Consider the following 24,479-nt stretch of genomic DNA (forward strand, 5'->3'; position numbering starts at 1 on the left):
GGTACAGACACAATAATACACAGAGGCACAGACAAAGATAATACACAGAGGTACAGACAAAGATAATACACAGAGGTACAGACAAAGATAATACACAGAGGTACAGACAAAGATAATACACAGAGGCACAGACAAAGATAATACACAGAGGTACAGACATACAATAATACACAGAGGCACAGACAAAGATAATACACAGAGGCACAGACAAAGATAATACACAGAGGTACAGACATACAATAATACACAGAGGCACAGACAAAGATAATACACAGAGGCACAGACAAAGATAATACACAGAGGTACAGACAGACAATAATACACATAGGCTGTGGAAATTATTTTGGGCTACCAAAATATTCCGCGAACCGTTCAACAGCACTTGAGTTTTAAGAGCCCTTAATATACTCACTTCAATAACATTTGTACATAGTATTTGTACTTCTAGTAAGATTTACGTAGTTACACAAAGTAGAAAATAACCGTAGGAATTATTAATACAGTTTTAGGACCTAAAATAGGTAGGAATAGTTAGATAGCTAATGTTTCAAATTCGAACGAAATCACTTCAAGAGACACTCACTAGTCAGTTGCATCTCAGAGATCAAAGAGGTAGGATGTGACACTCGAGAAGCCAGGAAACCGGCATTAACTTACTTTGACAGGAAACTACTAGAACAACGAAGCTTCCTCAAACACCGAGGATACCTACTAGTACCCTGACAAACCCCAGCGAACTGGATTTACGTTTCTGTCAGCATCACTGGCCAATCTTTCTGCTGAAACGCGGGTTGAGAACGTTTACTGGGAGATTTTGGCGGATATACAACACCGAAGTCTGTCATTACTGAGGTACCGAGAGTATGGAAGTGTAGCTCTTACTCATGAAAGTTGACTTGTCTTGTAGTCAGATATTACACAACACCGTAGTTACGTGGAATTTTGTTGTATGAGCCATTGGTCTGCCTGAGATATTAACTCGGGTCGCCTGTGTCAACAGCTTTTGCAAATTTTCCAGCGCACTCGGAGACACAGACAAAGATAATACACAGGTACAGACAGACAATAATACACAGGTACAGACAGACAATAATACACAGGTACAGACAGACAATAATACACAGGTACAGACACAATAATACACAGGTACAGACAGACAATAATACACAGGTACAGACAGACAATAATACACACAGGTACAGACAGACAATAACACAGGTACAGACAGACAATAATACACAGGTACAGACAAACAATAATACACACAAGTACAGACAGACAATAATGCACACAGGTACAGACAATAATACACAGGTACAGACAGAATAATACACATAGGTACAGACAGACAATAATACACACAGGTACAGACAGACAATAATACACACAGGTACAGACAGACAATAATACACAGGTACAGACAATAATACACACAGGTACAGACAATAATACACAGGTACAGACAATAATACACACAGGTACAGACAATAATACACACAGGTACAGACAGACAATAATGCACAAAGGTACAGACAATAATACACAGGTACATACAGACAATAATACACATAGGTACAGACAATAATACACACAGGTACAGACACAATAATACACACAGGTACAGACAGACAATAATACACACGTACAGACAATAATACACAGGTACAGACAATAATACACAGGTACAGACAATAATACACACAGGTACAGACAATAATACACAGGTACAGACAGACATTAATACACACAGGTACAGACAATAATACGCACAGGTACAGACAATAATACACAGGTACAGACACAATAATACAGACAAAGATAATACACAGGTACAGACAGACAATAATACAGAGGTACAAAGATAATACACACAGGTACAGACAGACAATAATACACACAGGTACAGACAGACAGTAATACACAGGTACAGACAGACAATAATACAGAGGTACAAAGATAATACACACAGGTACAGACAGACAATAATACACACAGGTACAGACAGACAGTAATACACAGGTACAGACAGACAATAATACACAGGTACAGACAGACAATAATACACAGAGATATAAAGATAATACACAAGTACAGACAGACAATAATACACAGAGATACAAAGATAATACACAGGTACAGACAGACAATAATACACAGAGATACAAAGATAATACACACAGGTACAGGCAGACAATAATACACACAGGTACAGACAGACAATAACACACAGGTACAGACAGACAATAATACACAGAGGTACAGACAAACAATAATACACAGGTACAGACAGACAATAATGCAAACAGGTACAGACAATAATACACAGGTACAGACAGACAATAATACACACAGGTACAGACAGACAATAATACACACAGGTACAGACATAATAATACACACAGGTACAGACAGACAATAATACACAGGTACAGACAGACAATAATACACACAGGTACAGACAGACAATAATACACACAGGTACAGACATAATAATACACACAGGTACAGACAGACAATAATACACACAGGTACAGACAATAATGCACACAGGTACAGACAATAATACACAGGTACAGACAATAATACACACAGGTACAGACAATAATACACACAGGTACAGACAGACAATAATGCACACAGGTACAGACAATAATACACAGGTACAGACAGACAATAATACACACAGGTACAGACAGACAATAATACACACAGGTACAGACAATAATACACACAGGTACAGACACAATAATACACACAGGTACAGACAGACAATGATACCCACAGGTACAGACAATAATACACAGGTACAGACAATAATACACAGGTACAGACAATAATACACACAGGTACAGACAATAATACACACAGGTACAGACAGACAATAATACACACAGGTACAAACAATAATACAGAGGTACAGACACTAATACAAAGATAATACACAGGTACAGACAGACAATAATACAGAGGTACAAAGATAATACACACAGGTACAGACAGACAATAATACACACAGGTACAGACAGACAGTAATACACAAGTGCAGACAGACAATAATACACAGAGGTACAGACAAACAATTATACACACAGGTACAGACAGACAATAATACACACAGGTACAGACAGACAATAATACACAGGTACAGACAGACAATAATACACACAGGTACAGACAGACAATAATACAGACAGGTAGACAGACAATAATACACACAGGTACAGACAATAATACACACAGGTACAGCCAAACAATAATACACAGGTACAGACAATAATACACACAAGTACAGACAAACAGTAATACACAGGTACAGACAGACAATAATACACACAGGTACAGACACAATACACAAGAAAAACAGGTAAACAATGATTCCCCATCTTTTTCTTTTCCTCACGTCACATTTAAATCATTTATTGTGACCTTCGCCAAAAGTGAATTTGAAAAATCTTAATGGTCAAGAATTTGTTTTCTTCAGTTTTAACCATAATTCCAAGTTTGAATAATAATAATTTTACATTCTCTTATTTTGAATGATATAAAGTGTGTTATTCATGGCAGAAATTTGAAAAATTGTAGAAAAATATAGTTAAAATATTTTATTTTTCCTATAACTAAATATATTTTTAACATTTTAATGTTACCTAACTGAAATTTTAACTTTATTAAGTTTTCATAAATTCTCGTAACCCAATTTTAAATAAAAAAGCATTTAATATAATTTTTTTCTTAGCAATTAGTGCTTTTGTGTGTTATTGTTAATAAGTCTTTTTTTATATATATCTTAATTTATGTATTCTGTTGTATAGACGGAAGAACAAGATATAGGTAATGTATGTTGATCTTAAGATGTTGTAGAGATCGTAGTGCAGTAAATACATTATAATAGAGATCGTAGTGCAGTAAATACATTATAATAAGTCACTTGAGAGAATATAATCTTAGTGAAGAAGGTCAGTAACTGAGCAACTTTTCTGGGATGGAAGGAAACTAACAGAAAGTTTAGTGTGTTTTATCTGCGAGTTGCGAAAAATGGTGTGGGAGAGAGTGGGGTGTGTTGACCCAGCTTTAGTTTCCATGGGTTGAGTTCCAGCTCTTGAACCTGCCTTTTAGAAGTCTTAAGAGATCAATTTATGTTGTATTGTTGCGTTATTGTACTGTTTTGTATTGCATTATATTTCAATTGTATTATTGCGTTTTTATTGAACTGTATTGTATTATTTTTTTTTATTTTTCTGTATTCCTATATTGTTTTTTGTTGTATTGTATTGTGGCATCTCGTTTGCTTTGAATGTCTTGTAAACAAGAGAGCACAAGCTCTTTAATGAGTACCATCAAGAGCTGAGGCCAGCCATGGTGTTCCGACCTTGCCAGGCTCGGTGAAGGAGGCTTCACAGAGCTCTGGAACACTGGTTGGGAGCGCTCACGAGGATGATAGATAGATTGGACGGGATTAGTAAACCAATATACATCAGCCTTCGTCACTCACGCAGCCCTTCTCAAACACATCTCTCGCTCCTCCCACGCTAATCCTCTCTCTCTCTCTCTCTCTCTCTCTCTCTCTCTCTCTCTCTCTCTCTCTCTCTCTCTCTCTCTCTCTCTCTGTCTCTCTCTCTCTCTCTCTCTCTCTCTCTCTCTCTCTCTCTCTCTCTCTCTCTCTCTCTCTCTCTCTGTCTCTCTCTCTCTCTCTCTCTCTCTCTCTCTCTCTCTCTCTCTCTCTCTCTCTCTCTCTCTCTCTCTCTCTCTCTCACATGGTTTGACAAGGTTAAGGATCCCTAGCTTTATTGACAAGCTATTTACAGGTTAAGGATTCCTAACTTTATTGACAAGCTAAGAGCTGTTACCTACATCAGCTCATTTGAAAGCATTTTTATTGTTATGAGACATACAAGTAGGGAACAGGATGAAGTTGGAGCCATCTGTGGGCCAGCATTTTCATTTGATCAACTGACGTTATCTCGTTGACATCATTATGCTGAACGAATGTGTTCCATACTCGAGTCATCCTGGGTATGTATGATCTCAGATGAAGTGATGTTCTGGAGAATGGGCAGCCAGAGTGAAGTTGCTGCTTTCTGCCCGTCTTGTGGCATAAAAGCTTGTTTCGCGCTGTCCTCGAAGTGGATCCAAGTGTGGTATTTTGACAATATTGGCCTTGTACATAACAGTAAGGCCACCCACATCCCTCCTATGTTGAAGGCTCTGCTGAAATGACAGATCCATCCAGGATGGGTCCAGGCGAGAGATGAGACGTCTTGCTCTGTTCTCACTCTGTCAAGCAGTCGCAGATGAGAGGGGGGACAGGCAAACCAAGAAAGTGGAGCATACTCAAGGTGTGAGGCGTACTTTGTGCCTCGTGCAGTATCTTGCAACCCCTACTGTCAAGCAGATGCGAGATACGGCGAAGTGCTGTAAGCTTCCTGGCTGCCTTGTTTGCAAGATTTACAACATGGTTCTTCATGGTTAGTTTGGAGTCAAATTTCACTCCCCAAGGATATCAACTTCTTCTCCAGGTGCCAACATCCTCCCATTCATCCTTACTACTGCACCAGCATTACCATCATGGTGCCTAGAGACGATCATCATTTGCGTTTTCTCAGGTGCAAATGTTACTTGCCATCTATTTCCCCAAGCTGATATAGCTCTCAGCTGGTGATTGATGTAGCTTAGAGCAGCTGGCATTTCTTCTCTTGGATAAGTGAATGTCAGTGTACAGTCGTCTGCATATGCATGTGATTCTGGGATGAGATGAAGAAGGTCGTTGAAGTAGACATTCCATAACAGTGGACCCAGCACACTTCCTTGTGGAACGCTTGCCCCAATAGGATGTCTTGCTGATTCCGTTCCATTGAGGACTACACTTAGAGATCTACCATGAAGGTAATCACTGAGGAGACATAGCGTAGAGCCTGCAATTCCCAGTGCTTGAAGTTTTGCTAAGAGGCCCTGGTGCCACACCCGGTCGAAAGCGCCAGCAATGTCCAGTGCTACCACACAGCTGACTTTGGATTCATCCAGTGACTGGTGCCACTTAGTGGAGAGGTTTAACAACAGATCAGCAGCAGAGTAACCTTTCCTGAAGCCATATTGACGATCACAAAGTAGTGAGTGGTAGTCAAAAAAATCTGTCATTTGTCGGATTATTGTCTCAAGGATCTTACCAGTGATTGACAGGGTGACACTGGTCTGTAGTTGCTGATTTCTGCTCTGCTCTTCTTTTTGTGAACAGGGACTACATTTGCCTCTTTCCAGAGGAGGGCCATTTGCACTGTACTAGGCAGTGCTGAAAGATGCAGTTAGAGGTGCTGCTAGCTGGTCTGCACATCTTCTCAACAATCTTGGGCTCAACTTATCTGGGCCTACAGCCTTTTCTTAGGTCAAGTGATTTAAGAAGGAAATGCACCTCCTCCGCCTTATTGTCACCCCCTGACAGTTTTGACACAGTTCTTGCAGCTAGCCAAGGAGGGTCCCTTGCTGGATCAGGAACTTGCATTTTGTAGCAAAGTGTTCAGCAAAGAGGTCCGCTTTCTCTTGACTACTAGTAGAGGTGGTCCCATCCTGTCGATTTAGAGGTGGAATAAGTTCATCAGGCAGATAACCTTGTCTGTCCATGACCAGGGACCACCAGGTTTGGAGCCTACCCTACCTGATGCTAACTTTCTTTTAGTGTCCAACTCCCATTTAGCAATGGCCCACTTTTGAACATCACCCATATGCCTACAGGCTTGCATGTGCAAGTTCCTGTTATAGGTGGTAGGATGTCTCTTATACCTTCGCCATGCTTTGTACTTAGCAGTAGCAGCCTCTCTACAACGAAAGCCAAACCAAGGCTGATCTGTAGGCTTTGTCACATATTGCCGGTGAGGAATGTGTTCTTGTTGCAGATTAAGGATGTGTCCAGTGAAGGCTTTCACTTGGTTGTCAACATCCCCCTGGAGAAGAGCATTCCAGTCGGTGGTGGCGAGCTCAGAGCAAAGGGCTGGCCAATTACCTCTTTCCCATAGCCAGGTTGTGCGTGTGGACTCCTCACCTCGTTCTGTTGGGATCTTAAGTGTGGGAAAAACAGCCTTGTGGTCAGACGATCCAACGTGCCCGAGGGGTTGACAAGTGACTATGCCTTCTGCCAGATCACTCACTACTGGGTCAAGGAGGAGCCAGAGATATGAGTAGGGGAAATCAACAAAGTTTCTCATGTCAAACACTGCAAGAAGGTCATCAAAGTCCCTCTGTATAAGGTGCTGGTTGAGGTAACCAACAATTATAATATGTTGACAGTTGTGTTGTAGCAGAAGGAGTCAATATTTTCCATTAGGAAGTTGATAGGGTCTGCATGTTGCCACTGAGGTCTGTACATTGCACATGCAGTACAGAGGACTACTGTGTTTATACAGAGCTTGAAGAACATCATTTCAAGATGTGTAGTGGCAACATCTATGTGCTGGGCATGAACACTTTTAGAGAAGCACACAGCAACACCACCTCCTTGCCCTTGCCTGTCTCTTCTCATCCATGAGGTGTAGCCAGCAATTCTTGCAAAATTTTCTGGAGTCCTGTCATCCAAAAATGTTTCAACAACAGCTATCATGTCAGGGACGTCGAGTGTTCACAAAGCTATGTGTGAGGCTCTCCAACATTAGTAATGAAACCTCTAATGTTGGCCGACAGGATGCTGATAGACTGGCTCCTCATGATGAAGTGGTCAGCTTGAGGTGGTGGGTGTGTAGGGAATGTAAGGTGCCTGCCCTTGAGAGAGGTAGGGTACTGAGGCAGCTGCAGGGATGTAGGTCTGTGGTCTTGTATAAGGCCCAATCCCACCTGCTGGGCTGGGATAGGAGTAGCTGAGTGAGTGACGTGTGAGAGTGTTTACCAATTCAGAGATCCTGCTGGTTTGTTCTGAGAACAGGTCTCTAAACAGGTGGCCCTGTCTGTCAAGTTCCTTTTTCTTCGACGACTGGTCCTCCTTATGTCCTTTCTTGTAGCAGTAGATTACACCTGGTATCTCGCAGGCAGTTGTTGGCAGAGTGCCCCTTCCGGTGACAGCGAGAGCACAGCCTAGGTGCCTGGGAGGGTGGACTAGGATTTGTTGTACCTCCTGTGTTTCGCAGATTTGTCCTCGGATTCTGCCGCTGGAACTGTGTTAGTGGAGGTGAGACGGCTGTAGATCTCTTCCTCCACCACGTCCCACTCCTCGTCACTCCTACCCCGCCCTCTACCAGTTCTGACAGATGTGTCCCTGCTGTTCGTACTTCGGCGTAGCAGGTGATCAGGTGCAGTGATAGTTCCCTGATCACTAACTGCACCGTTCTCTCTCTCTCTCTCTTTCTCTCTCTCTCTCTCTCTCTCTCTCTCTCTCTCTCTCTCTCTCTCTCTCTCTCTCTCTCTCTCTCTCTCTCTCTCTCTCTCTCTCTCTCTCTCTCTCTCTCTCTCTCTCTCTCTCTCTCTCTCTCTCTCTCTCTCTCTCTCTCTCTCTCTCTCTCTCTCTCTCTCTCTCTCTCTCTCTCTCTCTCTCTCTCTCTCTCTCTCTCTCTCTCTCTCTCTCTCTCTCTCTCTCTCTCTCTCTCTCTCTCTCTCTCTCTCTCTCTCTCTCTCTCTCTCTCTCTCTCTCTCTCTCTCTCTCTCTCTCTCTCTCTCTCTCTCTCTCTCTCTCTCTCTCTCTCTCTCTCTCTCTCTCTCTCTCTCTCTCTCTCTCTCTCTCTCTCTCTCTCTCTCTCTCTCTCTCTCTCTCTCTCTCTCTCTCTCTCTCTCTCTCTCTCTCTCTCTCTCTCTCTCTCTCTCTCTCTCTCTCTCTCTCTCTCTCTCTCTCTCTCTCTCTCTCTCTCTCTCTCTCTCTCTCTCTCTCTCTCTCTCTCTCTCTCTCTCTCTCTCTCTCTCTCTCTCTCTCTCTCTCTCTCTCTCTCTCTCTCTCTCTCTCTCTCTCTCTCTCTCTCTCTCTCTCTCTCTCTCTCTCTCTCTCTCTCTCTCTCTCTCTCTCTCTCTCTCTCTCTCTCTCTCTCTCTCTCTCTCTCTCTCTCTCTCTCTCTCTCTCTCTCTCTCTCTCTCTCTCTCTCTCTCTCTCTCTCTCTCTCTCTCTCTCTCTCTCTCTCTCTCTCTCTCTCTCTCTCTCTCTCTCTCTCTCTCTCTCTCTCTCTCTCTCTCTCTCTCTCTCTCTCTCTCTCTCTCTCTCTCTCTCTCTCTCTCTCTCTCTCTCTCTCTCTCTCTCTCTCTCTCTCTCTCTCTCTCTCTCTCTCTCTCTCTCTCTCTCTCTCTCTCTCTCTCTCTCTCTCTCTCTCTCTCTCTCTCTCTCTCTCTCTCTCTCTCTCTCTCTCTCTCTCTCTCTCTCTCTCTCTCTCTCTCTCTCTCTCTCTCTCTCTCTCTCTCTCTCTCTCTCTCTCTCTCTCTCTCTCTCTCTCTCTCTCTCTCTCTCTCTCTCTCTCTCTCTCTCTCTCTCTCTCTCTCTCTCTCTCTCTCTCTCTCTCTCTCTCTCTCTCTCTCTCTCTCTCTCTCTCTCTCTCTCTCTCTCTCTCTCTCTCTCTCTCTCTCTCTCTCTCTCTCTCTCTCTCTCTCTCTCTCTCTCTCTCTCTCTCTCTCTCTCTCTCTCCACACACAGTAAACAGTGAAGAGGCGGGGCCAGGAGCTATGAATCGACCCCTGCAACCACAACTAGGTGAGTACAGGCAGGATCAAGATCAGGCAGGACTACAAAGAGACCTGGACAGGCTGGACGCATGGTCTAGCAACTGGCTCCTTGAATTTAACCCCTCCAAATGCAAAGTCATGAAGATCCGTGAAGGGCAAAGAAGACCGCAGACTTGGTGGCCAAAGACTGCAAACCTCACTCAAGGAAAAAGATCTTGGGGTGAGTATAATACCGAACGCATTTCCGGAAGCACACAACCAGATAACTGCTGCAGCATATGAACGCCTGGCAAGCCTGAGAATAGCCTTCCGATACCTCAGTAAGGAATAGTTCAAGACTCTGTACACCGTGTACAAAATACTGCGGTGAATAGATAAGCTGGACAGAGACAGGATGTTCCAAAGACGGGACACAGAAACAAGGGGTCACAATTGGAAGTTGAAGACTCAGACGAGTCAAAGGGATGTTAGGAAGTATTTCTTCAGTCATAGAGTTGTCAGGAAGTGGAATAGTCTTGCAAGTGATGTAGTGGAGGCAGACATCATACATAGTTTTAAGACGAGGTATGATAAAGCTCATGGAGCAGGGAGAGAGAGAGAGGACCTAGTAGCTACCAGTGAAGAGGCGGGGCCAGGAGCTGAGTCTCGACCCCTGCAACCACAAATAGGTGAGTACACACAAATTTAGACACTAACAGGGTTAACAAACTAAGATTTGAGGAACATAGATCTGAAGAACACAGATTTGAAGAACACTCAGAGCTCATGGTAAAATATATAAAATACGAACCTACATAAGAACACTTAAAGTACTGTTACAAAAACAAATTACTAACACAAATAAATACAACTCAAATGCTATGGCACCAGTTTAAAATAACTCGCTTCAATTAAATTTTGTATTGGCTGTATACATTAATGAACGTATATCTCTCAGTACAAACGCTGAAAATTTATTTTAATCACTTTTTAGGAATTAAAGACTTCTTGACTGGTGGTGAACAAGCGTCATTAATTAAGCTTTAATGAGGATAAAGTTGTTCTTTCAGAGGAGCGTATCTAGGGTGCAGATGACATTTTAGATGTTCTATGAAGCCTCGATACAGAGGATCCATACAGATATTCCAATTAAAATAATAAGTGTCATACAGGCCGTTGTAACTTCGTGAAGAACACCAAAAATATATCAAATTATTTCAATACTGATAAACCTCGTCTTGCAAATGTATATTTGGTAGTAAACCTAAAACACGAAAAAGAGGTGAAAAGCGTTCAACATTATTAGTGTCTGGAAGCAGAGACCAAGAGTCCTGATGACACTGTCGGTGTCAGGAAGCAGAGACCAAGAGTCCTGATGACACTGTCGGTGTCTGGAAGCAGAGACCAAGAGTCCTGATGACACTGTCGGTGTCAGGAAGCAGAGACAAGAAACTCTGAGAACACTATCAGTGCCTGGAAGCAGAGACCAAGAGTCCTGATGACACTGTCGGTGTCTGGAAGCAGAGACCAAGAGTCCTGATGACACTGTCGGTGTCAGGAAGCAGAGACCAAGAGTCCTGATGACACTGTCGGTGTCAGGAAGCAGAGACAAGAAACTCTGAGAACACTATCAGTGTCTGGAAGCAGAAGCAAGGAACCCGGAGGTTATGTGACGAACACACTGAACAACATCCTCAGTATTGTGAGTGGTGTATATCCCTCTATCTATATACACTGAGAACACGAGTACATATGTGTCTGGTTAAGTGATTAAATTATTGTTAACTGGAGGTATACAGATGAAATATAGCCTTAATGACCCTCGCACAGACAATAGACTAAAATGATCACCTGAAGAATACGCACCCCAAGAAAACAATAATTTTTTATGCAAATTCTTAGATGAGTAAACCTAATAGACGGGTTGTTGAAAGAATAAGACCCGTGCCAGGACATTTTCCTGGCGAATATTGTAAGTACATAATCCATGGAAGTGTAACCTGACTATGGTTATAATATAACAGATTTTTTTAAAGGGGTGGACTGGAAGGCCTCGATCAGATGCACAAAAACTCCAGTGACGGATCATCTTAAAACTAAGACCCGAGTCAGGGAACACTGTCTCAATTTCCTGATGAATCTTACCTAACTGAATGTTGCCTTAAAATAATTACCACCACAAGATTCAAGAGATGGTCGAAATGCGGGAGTAGAGACCACCACACAGCAGGAAGTCTTGCTCCATCAAAAGAATATCACACTTCAGTCATTCACCCTGATCTACAAAGTCTGCTCGGCTTTATATCAACTAAAGCATAGCTGTCAACCAAGAACCTTGGTCTGTGACCGGGCCGTGGTGGTGATGACTTCTGGAAGTACGCTGTAGATAAACTACTGATCGGTCATCGACCATGAAAACAGTTTGATTATTCCATACATGCCTTCAAGAATAGGTATGATAGGCATCCAAGGAGGAAATTACGACCCATGTAATGGCAAGTTAGGAATAAGGGCCAGAAGCCGAGATTCGACCACTGCAACTACAAATAGTTGAGCATATACAACACCATGAATTATATAATTCTGAAGATAAGATTTAAAACAGATCGCCATGGCAGTGATAGCCTCGTAACACAAACACTCAGTTATAATATCTGGGAAATAAAATTGAGAATTTGTATTATGTTGTGCAATTTTGGGAGGCTTTATATTTTTATAACTTTCGCAAAAAATCATTTGTTATTGCTACATAAAATTTCAGAGGATAATCTATTTTAAATATTATTTCATAAAGGGTAGGGGAAACTACCATATTCTCATAAATAAATAAATGTATAAACACACACACATATACATGTATATATATATATATATATATATATATATATATATATATATATATATATATATATATATAAATATATATATATATTATATATATATATATATATATATATATATATATATATATATATATATATATATATATATATATATATATATATATATATATATATATATATATATATATATATATATATATATATATATATATATATATATATATATATATATATATATATATATATATATATATATATATATATATATCATCGACACCATGCCTAACCCTTCTAGGGTAGGGTAGGTGCCTGAGCCCGAGCCTTTAGCTCATAAGACTGTCATTCCCATTTACCCCCTTGGGGCGGGGATGGCAGACCAGAGAGGCCTAGCTTGTGGCTAGGCCTGGGGACAGTTGGTCCCAAAGATGAGGAGGTGCTTGTGCCTCCTCCCATGGGAGACTTAGATCCCAGACACTCCCTAAAGAGGGAGCCAAGGCCGGGCCACCACTTGGAAAAGGCCCGGGCCGGGAGAATACCGGCGAATATTTAATAATAATAATAATATATATATATAATATATATATATATATATATATATATATATAATATATATATAATATATATATATATATAATATATATAATTTGACAGGTAACTTTTAATTTCATGGAAACTAGTTGTAAAAATCATTTTTTATTAGAGAATTAATTCGTGGGGGCCCGGTAGCCTTGGGTAATTGAATTATATCAATCAACGAGAAGTTAATACGTTAACAAATTAATTATTTTCGTTAGTAACATGGAAGGGAAGTGTTAAGTTGTGTTTGTATCGCATTGTAACTTGTTATAACTCATGGTAACTCACTGTAACATTGTTATAACTCATGGTAACTCACTCTAACATTGTTATAACTCATGGTAACTCACTGTAACATTGTTATAACTCATGGTAACTCATTGTAACATTGTTATAACTCATGGTAGTGAAGGATGAGAAAAGAGCCTTCTGCTTTTTAGAACCTAACCTCATCTATTCAAAGAGAACTCATATTCTTGATCTATATTTACAAGGAAGCGCTAAATCCATGAGGGCCATACAACACCTGGGAATGGGAGGTGATCAGGTTTAATTCGAGGACCGGGAAGGATCCCCAGGATCAAGGTAATCCTTCCCATGTCTCTTCTCTCTTAAAAACAAGGAAAGGATAATATGGGAAAGAAGGAAGAGAGAATGGGAGGGAGGATAACGAGATATATGAAGGAAGAGAAGGAAGAAAGGGAAGGATAATGGAATATGGGAGGGAAAAGTAGATAGGAAAGGGAGGATATTAGGATATGGAAGCGAGGAGAGGATGAGAGGGAGAAGGATTGCCTCTGGGATTACTCAGAACTAGAGGTTTGCACACAGGATTGTGGCTTGTTCACCAGGGGAGGGATTACACCCAGGTTAGTGAGATGGTGGAGGGGAATTGAGGGGTAAGGGAGAGAGAGAGAGGTTGAGATGTAACGGTTTGAGGGGGAGAATATGTAGAAGAAATGAGGAGAGGGACTGGGAGAGAGAGCAACACGAGTGGCATGCACAACACTAAACAAATAACAACAACATAAAAAAAAAAATGACCAAAGTTTAACAAGCTAACTTTTATAATGTTGTCAACGGTGAACCAGACGTGACATAAACAAAAATACAAATTAGAGAAGACAAACACACACACACACACACACACACACACAGGCAGGAACCATACATAGTTTTAAGACGGGGTATGATAAAGCTCATGGAGCACGGAGAGGGAGGACCCAGTAGTGGTCAGTGAAGAAGCGGGGCCAGGAGCTGAGTCGCGACCTCTGCAACCACAATTAGGTTAGTACACACACACACACACACACACACACACACACACACACACACACACACACAGAATGTTCAAGAGATGGGACACAGAAACAAGGGGTCACAGAAGTTGAAGACTCAGATGAGCCAAAGGGATATTAGGAAATATTTCTTCAGTTACAGGGTTGTCAGGAAGTGGAATTATCTGGAAAGTGAGGTAGTGGAGGCAGGAACCATACATAGTTTTAAGACGAGGTATGATAAACCTCAAGGAACAGGGAGAGAGAGGACCTAGTAGCGGTCAGTGAAGAGGCTGGGCCAGGAGCTATGACTCGACTCCTGCAATCACCTATAGGTGAGTACATATAGGTGAGTACATGTGCAGCGTGTGCCTGGTGTTTCCACCATTCACTCGGACCAACACTCACCTCAAAAACGTAAAAATAATTTTTGTCAGATTGATTCATTTACATAGTGAATATAAATCTGCAAACAAATCGTTTGTTTGGTGCATGCGTGCGTGCGTGCGTGCGTGCGTGCGTGCGTGTGTGCGTGCGTGCGTGTGTGTGTGTGCGTGCGTGTGTGTGTGTGTGTGCGTGCGTGCGTGCGTGCGTGCGTGCGTGTGTGTGTGTGTGTGTGTGTGTGTGTGTGTGTGTGTGTGTGTGTGTGTGTGTGTGTGTGTGTGTGTGTGTGTGTAATCTAGTTAAGGTTGCACTGTGTGTATGTGTGTGTGTATGTATGTGTGTGTGTGTGTATGTGTGTGTGTGTGTGTGTGTGTGTGTGTGTGTGTGTGTGTGTGTGTGTGTGTGTGTGTGTGTGTGTGTGTGTGTGTGTGTGTGTGTGTGTTTTCTTTCCAGAATAGCAGAAATAGGATCAAGATAGAAACAAACTACTGCCTAACGTTGCTGTGTAAATGAGATGGAAAATTTAATCTGCAAACATTTTAGCCATGTATTACGATTAAGCAGAAAATAGTGCAGTCAGCAAAGAAATAGGATAAACAAATACTTGCCAGCTTGCAAGAGAACTATTCACTTGGTGCAAACCTTTTTCTGCCAGTTGCACATGCTGTAGGAAATTATTCCTGCTGTAGAAACCGTTCTCTACCAATTCTACATGCTCTAGAGAATTATTTTCACTTGCAACCTCTGATAATATATCTAAACACACTGCAGGAGGCCGTAGTTCGTTACCTTCTAGTTGAATGTCGGTGGTTACGTACAGTGTGACATTAATGAACTTTCGTGTCATGCTTTTGAAAACCATGTTGCCGCTGACGCGACCATTCCTGAAGGCCACAGAACTACCCGCTGAGCTCTGAGAGTTACAACTGACCAGCAGTGACATAAAGGTCAGATCTTTACTGCGTCCTTCTCCTTTCTAACTGCCCGGGAAGTAGAAGAGTTGGATTCTTCAAGAGGACTCCTGAACCTAGTCGATAGCTTCCAGAAGTCAGTAAAAGGGGTTTAATGTTGGGTTGGGGAGGAGGAGGTGAGGAAGGTTGAAGGGAGGGGTAAATTTTGTGTTGAGAAAGGAAAAAGAAAATCTATAATTGTTACCGATGGAAATGAAAGTGGATTCTTTGAAAAATTTGCAAATTTTTTATTGTTTCCAGAATTTAGCGACATCTTTGACTCTAAGAATAAAAACCTTACTCAGGAGACCAGACTCATTGCTACAAGAGTTCAGGGCTCAAAAGAGAGACGCACGAAATTTAAGGGTTGTAGAGGATTCTAAAACACATACAGTATCCCAGCAGACACACGAGGTTGTAATAAAAACATAAGCTGCAGACAGACAGGACGTCAAATAAATAGGGATTCAGAATGACATTTGAATAGACAGAGTTCCAGAAAGACAAACAGGGCTTGACAGACACAAAGATCTCCAAATTCTATTCATATGGCTGGCGACGTAGTGATAAGGAGACAGTGTTGAAGAGATACAGCATAAGAAGAAAATGGTGTTGTTGAGATACAGGATAAAAATACAGAATATGGAGGCAGAGACTTCGTGATAAGAAAAGAAGGAACGAGATATATACTCGTAAAACTGTAGGGAAGAGAGGAGGGGCAGGGGTAGAGAAATAAAGGTTATAATATTATAATAATAATAATAATTACTACATGTACAAGGTATACAGGTCTAGCTGACATCAATGACATACTACTATATAGAAAGCCCTTGTTATGCTGAGCATTTCGGGCAAGTTAGGTCAATTTTGTCCCAGGATGCCACCCACACAAATCGACTAACACGCAGGTACCCATTTAATTGATGGGGAACATAGACAACCGGTTTAAGCAAACACGCCCAATGTTTCTACCCTCGCTTGGAATGGAACTCAGACCCTCACCGTGTGAAGCGAGAGCTTTAGCCACCAGGCCACGGGAAGAGGGCAAATAACTTCCCCACCAGCATTACCGCCACATCCACAATGTATTTTGGTACTCTGAGAATTCCCTGCCTTTTCATAACTCCCGGGGCAGGGAACTTTTCGACATTCCAGTGAGAGAAATTTTTCCCTGCAAACTTAACTTCTCTAGAACAACAATGTTTTGAGAACCCGAACTTTACTCTTTATCCTTATTACATTTTATTGTATTTTTGTGGGTGAACAACTGTTGTTGTTATAAATTATTATTATTAACGAAAACTCCAACAAACACAAACTCAAGCAAATGCACACACGCACAAAAACACATAACAAACTCACATAAACTCGCACAAACACACACACACTCACTCAAACAACAAACACAAAAACATAACCAACAAACACAAACGTTCACATATAGTCACACAATCAAACACAAGCTCTTATAAACACACACAAACACACAGATTTCTACAAACACACAGATTCAGTCACACACACACACAAACACACATAGATTCCCACAAACACAGTCTCACACAAACACACACAGTCTCACAGAAGTGATACGATGAAGTTCATAGAACAGGGAGAGATTAGGTCTAGTAGCTTCCAGCGAAGAGGCTGGGCCAGGAGCTGTGACTCGATCCCTGCAACACAAATAGGTGAGTACAAACACTCGCAAACTTACACAAACATACACACACTCACACAAACACACAGACTCACACAAACACACAAACATCTACAGACTCACACAAACACACACAGACTCAGGAGCTGAGTATCGACCCCTGCAACCACAATTAGGTGAGTACAATTAGGTGAGTACAAACAGACACACAAATACACAGACTCACACAAACACACAGACTCACACAAACACACAGACTCACACAAACACACAGACTCACACAAACACACAGACTCACACAAACACACAGACTCACACAAACACACACTCACACAAACACACACTCACACAAACACACAGACTCACACAAACACACAGACTCACACAAACACACAGACTCACACAAACACACACTCACACAAACACACACAGAATCACACAAACACAGACTCACACAAACACACACAGACTCACACAAACACACACAGGCTCACACAAACACACACAAACTCACACAGACTCACACAGACTCACACAAACACACACAGACTCACACAAACACACACAGACTCACACAAACACACAGACTCAAAAAACACACATAGACTCACACAAACACACACACAATCTCACAGAAACACACACAGACTCACACAAACACACACAGACTCACCCCATGAGTCCTGAGAGAGGGAGCAGAGGCGCTATGTGTACCCCTAACAACAATATTCAATACATTTATCGAAACAGGGAGATTGCCTGAGGCATGGAAGACAGCAAATGTAGTCCCAATCTTTAAAAAAGGAGACAGACATGAAGTACTAAACTACAGACCAGTGTCACTGACATGTATAGTATGCAAAATAATGGAGAAGATTATCAGGAGAAGAGTGGTGGAACACCTAGAAAGGAATGATCTTATCAACAGCAACCAACATGGTTTCAGGGACGGGAAATCCTGTGTCACAAACCTACTGGAGTTCTATGACATGGTGACAGCAATAAGACAAGAGAGAGAGGGGTGGGTGGATTGCATATTCTTGGACTGCAAGAAGGCGTTTGACAGTTTCACACAAGAGATTAGTGCAAAAACTGGAGGACCAAGCAGGGATAACAGGGAAGGCACTACAATGGATCAGGGAATACTTGTCAGGAAGACAGCAGCGAGTCATGGTACGTGGCGAGGTGTCAGAGTGGGCACCTGTGACCAGCGGGGTCCCACAGGGGTCAGTCCTAGGACCAGTGCTGTTTCTGGTATTTGTGAACGACATGACGGAAGGAATAGACTGAGGTGTCCCTGTTTGCAGATGACGTGAAGTTGATGAGAAGAATTCACTCGATCGAAGACCAGGCAGAACTACAAAGGGATCTGGACAGACTGCAGACCTGGTCCAGCAATTGGCTCCTGGAGTTCAATCCCACCAAGTGCAAAGTCATGAAGATTGGAGAAGGGCAAAGAAGACCGCAGACGGAGTACAGTTTAGGGGGGCCAGAGACTACAAACCTCACGCAAGGAAAAAGATCTTTGGGTGAGTATAACACCAGGCACATCTGAAGCGCACATCAACCAAATAACGGCTGCAGCACATGGGCGCCTAGCAAACCTCAGAACAGCATTCCGACACCTTAATAAGGAATCGTTCAGGACCCTGTACACCGTGTACGTTAGGCCCATATTGGAGTATGCGGCACCAGTTTGGAACCCACACCTAGCCAAGCACGTAAAGAAACTAGAGAAAGTGCAAAGGTTTGCAACAAGACTATTCCCAGAGCTAAGAGGTATGTCCCACGAGGAGAGGTTAAGGGAAATCAACCTGACGACACTGGAGGACAGGAGAGATAAGGGGGACATGATAACGACATACAAAATACTGAGAGGAATTGAAAAGGTGGACAAAGACAGGATGTTCCAGAGATGGGACACAGTAACAAGGGGACACAGTTGGAAGTTGAAGACACAGATGAATCACAGGGATGTTAGGAAGTATTTCTTCAGCCACAGAGTAGTCAGTAAGTGGAATAGTTTGGGAAGCGATGTAGTGGAGGCAGGATCCATACATAGCTTTAAGCAGAGGTATGATAAAGCTCACGGTTCAGGGAGAGTGACCTAGTAGCGACCAGTGAAGAGGCGGGGCCAGGAGCTCGGACTCGACCCCTGCAACCTCAACTAGGTGAGTACAAACACACACAGACTCACACAAACACACAGACTCACACAAACACACAGACTCACACAAACTCACAGACTCACACAAACACACAGACTCACACAAACACACAGACTCACACAAACACACAGACTCACACAAACACACAGACTCACACAAACACACAGACTCACACAAACACACAGACTCACACAAACACACAGACTCACACAAACACACAGACTCACACAAACACACAGACTCACACACACACACAGACTCACACAAACACACAGACTCACACACACACTAGTACAAATTAAAACAAACTCACAAAAATACTTGATAATTTAATTCGTTATATTTCAGTTCGTAAATCGTAAATCGTAAATTGGACGCGATAGATAAAATTACAAACAGTTTATATTAACGATAATGTTATTATTAAATGTGAATGGAGAATTGTGTCAGATATTTAATGAACTACAATAATGTGTTTACTAACGAACTTAAATAAATGTGACTTAAATCCATGGCAAGTTAATAGTGCTTTTTTCTGCTTCTCTGTCTGTTTGTCTGTCTCTCTGTCTGTCTCTCTCTCTCTCTGTCTGTCTGTCTGTCTGTCTGTCTGTCTTTCTCAGAAGGACTTTTTTTCATATTTGCCAAAACTCCGCTTCACCAATTTCCTGAGTCTTAGCCCACAAAATCTCTTACTTTCTTACCTGATTTCTAATACCACACGTTCTCTCTCTCTCTCTCTCTGTCTCTCTCTGTCTGTCTCTCTCTCTCTCTCTCTCTCTCTCTCTCTCTCTCTCTCTCTCTCTCTCTCTCTCTCTCTCTCTCTCTCTCTCTCTCTCTCTCTCTCTCTCTCTCTCTCTCTCTCTATCTTCCATCTTCTCTTCCAGACTCCAGCAGGAAACTCACGCTTCATTCATTCTTGAGTAATTTTCCTGTTTGCTGTGATGAGAACACTAAATTAAGAAGTCCACTGGTGACTGTTGTTGATGGATGACTTAAGAAGTCCACTGGTGACTGTTGTTGATGGATGACTTAAGAAGTCCACTGGTGACTGTTGTTGATGGATGACTCAAGAAGTCCACTGGTGACTGTTGTTGATGGTTGACTCAAGAAGTCCACTGGTGACTGTTGATGGATGACTCAAGAAGTCCACTGGTGACTTTTGATGGATAACTCAAGAAGTCCACTGATGGCTGTTGTTGATGGATGACTCAAGAAGTCCACTGGTGACTGTTATTGATGGATGACTCAAGAAGTCCACTGATGACTGTTGTTGATGGATGACTCAAGAAGTCCACTGGTGACTGTTGATGGATGACTTAAGAAGTCCACTGGTGACTGTTATTGATGGATGACTCAAGAAGTCCACTGATGACTGTTGTTGATGGATGACTCAAGAAGTCCACTGGTGACTGTTGATGGATGACTCAAGAAGTCCACTGGTGACTGTTGATGGATGACTCAAGAAGTCCACTGATGGCTGTTGTTGATGGATGACTCAAGAAGTCCACTGATGGCTGTTGTTGATGGATGACTCAAGAAGTCCACTGGTGACTGTTGATGGATGACTTAAGAAGTCCACTGGTGACTGTTGATGGATGACTTAAGAAGTCCACTGGTGACTGTTATTGATGGATGACTCAAGAAGTCCACTGATGACTTATTATTATTATTATTATTAAAGATTCGCCGGTATTCTCCCGGCCCGGGCCTTTTCCAAGTGGTGGCCCGGCCTTGGCTCCCTCTTTAGGGAGTGTCTGAGACCTAAGTCTCCCATGGGAGGAGGCACAAGTACCTCCTCATCTTTGGGACCAACTGTCCCCAGGCCTAGCCACAAGCTAGGCCTCTCTGGTCTGCCATCCCCGCCCCAAGGGGGCTAATGGGAATGACAGTCTTATGAGCTAAAGGCTCGGGCTCAGGCACCTACCCTACCCTAGAAGGGTTAGGCATGGTGTCGATCACTGATGACTGTTGTTGATGGATGACTCAAGAAGTCCACTGATGACTGTTGTTGATGGTTGACTCAGCTATAACGAGGCTGGTCAAAAAAAAAAAAATTCCCCGCACTTAAATTAAATTAATTTCCCTGTTTAAAATGTGTCCTCTTTTTAATTTTCTTAATTATGTCTCCAGACAAAAATATATTTACCTCGTTTCCACGTCGGTTTCTTTTATCAAATACATTTATTTATATTTTTTTCAACTTATTTGTTTTCTCGATTCCCATTATTTCGATAGAAACTAAAAAAACATATTTGCATTTTCCTCTCGTTGATGGTCTAAATTCAAGATAAAATTGTTCTTAATTGATTCGTTCCAGACACGGAATAATTTGATTTGATTTTTTTTTGTTTTTGTTTTAATAGTTATCGCTAAAAAAATCACCATAGTGGAGTTACGTTCTTATGTTACGAGTGAGTAATACATGGGGAAAATAAGACTTGTATACTCTGCCTGGTGAAACGTAAACTATAGAATACCCACTGGAACGTTAAGCAGTTACCATCACGGTATTGCCCACTGGAACGTTAAGCAGTTACCATCACGGTATTGCCCACTGGAACGTTAAGCAGTTACCATCACGGTATTGCCCACTGGAACGTTAAGCAGTTACCATCACGGTATTACCCACTGGAACGTTAAGCAGTTACCATCACGGTATTACCTGCTAGACCGTACATCATTTAACATCAATGTATTACCTGCTAGACCGTACATCATTTAACATCAATGTATTACCTGCTAGACCGTACATCATTTAACATCAATGTATTGCCTACTAGACCGTACATCATTTAACATCAATGTATTACCTGCTAGACCGTACATCATTTAACATCAATGTATTACCTGCTAGACCGTACATCATTTAACATCAATGTATTGCCTACTAGACCGTACATCATTTAACATCAATGTATTACCTGCTAGTCCGTACATCATTTAACATCAATGTATTGCCTACTAGACCGTACATCATTTAACATCAATGTATTACCTGCTAGTCCGTACATCATTTAACATCAGTGTATTACCTGCTAGACCGTACATCATTTAACATCAAGTTTCCAGCTAGAAGCACAGAGATATATGAAGTCAGGTGATCGTGACTTGTGGAGGCTTGGAAGTTTTCTTGAGTAATTAGGTGTCACTGTCAAGTGGTGGTGAGAGCTCAGGAACTATGTTGAAAACTCTCCACTGAAATAGTGTGCCTCTGAAGCAATGGAATTTTGCACGTAATATTAAAATTATTAATTGTTGTATTAATTACTGCTGATATAGACAATATTATCACGGCTAATACTACTACTACAGCTACTAGTACTATTGCTGCTACTACTACTACAGCTACTAGTACTATTGCTGCTACTACTACTACAGCTGCTAGTACTACTAACTACTACTGCTACCACTACTGCTATTACTACTACTACTACTACAGCTACTAGTACTACTTCTACTACAGCTAACACTACTACTACTACTACAGCTAACACTACTACTACTACTACAGCTAACACTACTACTACTACTACAGCTAACACTACTACTACAGCTAACACTACTACTACAGCTAACACTACTACTACAGCTAACACTACTGCTATAGCTAACACTACTACTACTGCTACAGCTAATACTACTACTGCTGCTACAGCTAACACTACTACTACAGCTAACACTGCTACTACTGCTACAGCTAACACTACTACTACAGCTAACACTACTACTACTGCTACAGCTAACACTACTACTACAGCTAACACTACTACTACTGCTACAGCTAACACTACTACTACAGCTAATACTCATACTGCTGCTACAGCTAACACTACTACTACAGCTAACACTACTACTACAGCTAACACTACTACTACAGCTAACACTACTACTACAGCTAACACTACTACTACAGCTAACACTACTACTACAGCTAACACTACTACTACAGCTAACACTACTACTACTGCTACAGCTAGTACTACTACTACTGCTACAGCTAGTACTACTACTACTGCTACAGCTAACACTACTACTACAGCTAACACTACTACTACTACTACAGCTAACACTACTACTACAGTTAATACTACTACTACTACAGCTAACACTACTACTACAGCTATTACTACTACTACTACAGCTAACACTACTACTACTGCTACAGCTAGTACTACTACTACTGCTACAGCTAACACTACTACTACAGCTAACACTACTACTACTGCTACAGCTAACACTACTACTACAGCTAATACTACTACTGCTGCTACAGCTAACACTACTACTACAGCTAACACTACTACTACAGCTAACACTACTACTACTGCTACAGCTAACACTACTACTACAGCTAACACTACTACTACTGCTACAGCTAACACTACTACTACAGCTAATACTACTACTGCTGCTACAGCTAACACTACTACTACAGCTAACACTACTACTACAGCTAACACTACTACTACAGCTAACACTACTACTACAGCTAACACTACTACTACAGCTAACACTACTACTACAGCTAACACTACTACTACAGCTAACACTACTACTACAGCTAACACTACTACTACTGCTACAGCTAGTACTACTACTACTGCTACAGCTAGTACTACTACTACTGCTACAGCTAACACTACTACTACAGCTAACACTACTACTACTACTACAGCTAACACTACTACTACAGTTAATACTACTACTACTACAGCTAACACTACTACTACAGCTATTACTACTACTACTACAGCTAACACTACTACTACTGCTACAGCTAGTACTACTACTACTGCTACAGCTAACACTACTACTACAGCTAACACTACTACTACTGCTACAGCTAACACTACTACTACAGCTAATACTACTACTGCTGCTACAGCTAATACTACTACTACAGCTAACACTACTACTACAGCTAACACTACTACTACTGCTACAGCTAACACTACTACTACAGCTAACACTACTACTACTGCTACAGCTAACACTACTACTACAGCTAATACTACTACTGCTGCTAC

At 41.7% G+C, this 24,479-nt stretch overlaps 1 protein-coding gene across 1 annotated transcript in view; it reads left to right on the forward strand.

Moving 5' to 3' along the window:
• Positions 1-612: 612 nt before the first annotated feature.
• Positions 613-24,479, forward strand: part of LOC128695182 (L-proline trans-4-hydroxylase) — a 55,712-nt gene continuing 31,845 nt past the window's right edge. Inside the window, exon 1 of the mRNA XM_053785677.2 lies at positions 613-852. The gene's annotated coding sequence lies outside the window, so the exon portion shown is untranslated. The remainder of the gene's footprint in view (positions 853-24,479) is intronic.

Source organism: Cherax quadricarinatus, chromosome 35 (genome assembly GCF_038502225.1).
Source record: "Cherax quadricarinatus isolate ZL_2023a chromosome 35, ASM3850222v1, whole genome shotgun sequence".
NCBI classification, from domain to species: Eukaryota; Metazoa; Arthropoda; class Malacostraca; order Decapoda; family Parastacidae; genus Cherax; species Cherax quadricarinatus.